This window comes from Gossypium arboreum, chromosome 13, assembly GCF_025698485.1.
Source record: "Gossypium arboreum isolate Shixiya-1 chromosome 13, ASM2569848v2, whole genome shotgun sequence".
NCBI lineage: Eukaryota > Viridiplantae > Streptophyta > Magnoliopsida > Malvales > Malvaceae > Gossypium > Gossypium arboreum.
In genome coordinates this window covers 16,379,578-16,383,426 of record NC_069082.1, presented here as the reverse complement: position 1 = coordinate 16,383,426, position 3,849 = coordinate 16,379,578, and the positions used below count along the sequence as shown (strand labels likewise).

Genomic DNA, 3,849 nt, shown 5'->3' with positions numbered 1-3,849 from the left:
ATTAGTTAAATATTAATTATACCAATTCACATATTATGCATAATTGTCTAAATTTAGACAACCTCATGGTATAATAGACATGCATATATAATACACATAAACAAACATATTCATATAACCATATAGAAATATCATTTAATCAGTTATATACATTAGGATCAAAGTACTTCATACCAAAGTACCTATCTATCACATAAGAAATTATAATCCATAATTTGGTATCTTTCCAACTCAAACATTAAATTTGACATTATCTTTCATTATTGAACCTCAAACAAAATATATCCACCAAAGTTATCATATAACATATTCATTATTTTCTTCCACCAACCATTCAACCATAACATATTGGAAACACAAAAATTTATATACTTTTTCATACCCATTTTTACTTAAATTCAAGAAAATCCGGGTAAATTCTTGTCGAAAAATAATTAAATATTATAAAATAATAAAAATGTGTTAAAAATATGAACTTGGTGAATTTAGTTAATTTTATACTTAATTTTGATTAATTTTGACTATTTTCGACAAATTCGCGCAAAGGGCAAAAATTGGCTCGGCTGACACTACTGAAAGCACAAAACCGAGAAGCAATTTGAAGATTCGAGGCACATTAATTTCCAGCCTAAGATGGTCCAAAAATGTTTATTAATTCATAATTTAATTAATTTTAATTTATTCTCCATTTAATTTGGGTTAAATAAATTATTTTTGATTAATTATGGAGAAAGGGTCCAGTTGAACCGCACTGGTCGAACCATATTGAGTGAACCGAACCAGCCACTAAATAGGCAGCCCAGAACCATCCATATGCTGACCCAAATCAGAATTTTAGCTGATTAAATATGCTTGCAAAAATGGTCTTGAAGAACTTTCAAAATGCATTCAAACCCCTCCTTTAATTGTGGCTTTATGAAAATGCCCCAAGCTTAAAATAGCAAAGTTGAAACTCTCAACTTTTGTCATGTGTGTGGCCGGCCAAGGGAGGTCTCTTAGGATGATTATTTTTGCTATTTTTAGCTGCCATATTCAGCTATAAAATCCACCCCTTGCTGATCATTCAAAGCATCCCTTATCCATCCCTCATTCCACAACATTCTCTCATTCCCTCTCTCACTTTTCTCTCATTTTTCCATCCCATTTCCTTATTGTTCAAGTGCCGATTTCTTCTCTTGGGAAAGAGTCTCTCATCAGCCATTTTGGATCTGCAATTAGGTGTTCATAAGCCACCTTGATAGTCAAGGGCAACGAAGAATAAAGAACGGAGCAACTAGTCAAGCCAAGGAGAGACATTAGATTTTCTTATCGTTCCCTATCTATTTAAGTTTTGTTATTGTTTTGATGAACATGCTTATGAACATTTATGCTATCAAAATGGTTATTTTAATCAATTTAGCTTAAATTAAGTTTGTGTTGGGTTGATTATATTCTGCTTGCTTGAATTGTTAAAATGATGTTTATGCTGTTATAGGCCCTAGCAAATTGTTTGGTTAAGTAAAATCATGCCTAATTTATTCTTACGTTACGACTGTGAGGTAGCGAATGAATTAATTATTTAAATGGATTGCAATTGTAATTAATTGACACAGTACTTAATCAGTGCATGTTTATTCATCTAATGTAGCTGAAGGTTAAATTAGCAATGTATCTGGCGATATTATTGCCTTGCATAACTTGCAAGATTATTGTGATTAAACTGTTTCAAGGTAGGGATGCCTTGTTACCTCACATAGTCTTTTATATGCTGATTAGATGAATTAATCGTTTGAATTGACATAGGGATACGCAAGAGATTAGTTCAGCTTAATGAGTATGTTTGTACAATAACATGTTTGCTTACTAGAATCTGTTTAGTCGATTGAATTGACATAGGGATATGTCAAGAGATGAATGAATTTTTGTATGTAAGTTTGTTCATAAGTTAGCAAATTACTGGGTTGTTGTGAATTTATTCGTAACAGTGTAAACATGAGTTTAATAATTCTGAGTTCAAGAAATAGAATTAATCTAACACAAGTATGTTACCTTGATTAAATCTTATTTGAAATCGTACATTAGAACTCCTTTGTTTTATTTTTAATTATTTATTTAGTTTTTAAATAGTTGTTGATCGTTTTTTAAAACCAACTTATTTTTACCTCACCAAAGTGTTTTACAATTAATTTCACAAATAATTCTTTTTACAGTCCCTGTGGGTATGATAACTCGACATTTACTTGTCACTTTATTACTTGTTGCAATTGTGTACACTTGCAGATTTTCGTCGTTCCAAGTTTTTGGTACCGTTGTCGGGGACTGTTTTTTAAAAAAAGTCATTATTTGTGAATTTGTTAGTTTTACATTTTGGTTTACTTTTCTATTTAATTTTTAACTTAATTAATTTTTCTTTGATAATTTCAAGTATTTATGAGTATTGACCAGATTATTGACTTACTTCCTGTAGACCCTGGGATAGAACGAACCTTTCGACAGCGAAGAAGACAAGCGATCCAGAGAAGGACTGAAGGAATGAATTTAGAGAATATGAATCAAGATAACGGAGAAAACCTTGCTCCCTATCCTTATTGTTGACGATAGGGGTAGAGCCTTAAGAAAATATGCTGTGCCAATACTTAACGATCTTAATCCGGGCATTAAAAGACCCAAAATTGAGGCACAACAATTTTAGCTGAAGCCAATCATGTTCCTGATGCTTCAGACGGTGGGCCAATTCAGTAGAATGCCTACTGAAGATCCTCATCTTCACCTAAGACTGTTTATGGAGGTGAGCGACTCTTTCAAATTAGCTGGAGTTCCTGAAGATGCATTACGATTGAAGCTGTTCCCGTACTCACTAAGGGACAGAGCTCGAGCCTGGTTGAATTCATTGCCACCTAACTCAATTTCTACATAGCAAGAGTTAGCCGAAAGATTCCTTATGAAGTATTTCCCGCCAAGCAAGAACGCTAAGTTGAGGAACGAGATCACTTCCTTCTAACAAATGGATGATGATTCCTTGTATGTGGCATGGGAACGATACAATGAACTATTACGAAAATGCCCTCACCATGGAATCCCACATTGCATCCAACTTGAGACATTTTATAATGGTCTCAATGCTCACACGAGGATGGTAGTATACGCTTCTGCTAATGGTGCTCTCCTTTCTAAGTCTTATAATGAGGCTTACGAAATCATCAAAAGGATCACCAGTAATAATTATTAATGGCCCCCAATTGAGCCGCGTCAAGAAGACGAGTCGCAGCAATACATGAAGTAGATGCTCTCACTTCACTTGCATCACAAGTATCTTCAATCTCTTCAATACTTAAGAATCTTACAACTAATGGGTCTAACAGTTTTGCAGCCCAACCACCTCACCAATTTGAGAGTATAACCTGTGTTTATTGTGAGAAAGGACATTTGTTAGAAGAATGTCCATCGAACCTCGAACTCGTATATTACATGGATAACCAGAACCAAAATCAAGGAAGGCAAGGACTGGAATCCAACTTCTATAACCCATCATGGCTAAACCACTCGAATTTTTCCTAGAGTAACCAATGGGCTGGAACCAGTAACAACTACGCCTAACCTAGACCAACTCAGTAGCGTAGTTTTTCCCAACAAGCTCAGAAACCAGCTCAGGCTGAATCATCCAATAGCTTAGAGAATTTATTAAAGGCATACATGGTAAAAAACGACACCACTCTAAGGAATTCAGAGAATCAAGTGGGCCAGCTTGCTACTGAACTCAAGAACCGACCACAAGGTGTTTTACCTAGAGATACAGAGAATCCAAGAAAATCGGGGAAGGAACATTGCAAAGTGTTAACATTGAGGAGCGGAAAGATAGTAGAGCCCAAC

General features: G+C 34.7%; 1 non-coding gene across 1 annotated transcript; it reads right to left on the bottom strand.

Moving 5' to 3' along the window:
• Nucleotides 1-2,950: 2,950 nt before the first annotated feature.
• Nucleotides 2,951-3,057, bottom strand: LOC128287404 (small nucleolar RNA R71). Its single transcript, XR_008278104.1, has one exon. It is a non-coding gene; the product is annotated as a small nucleolar RNA R71 (small nucleolar RNA).
• Nucleotides 3,058-3,849: the final 792 nt, after the last annotated feature.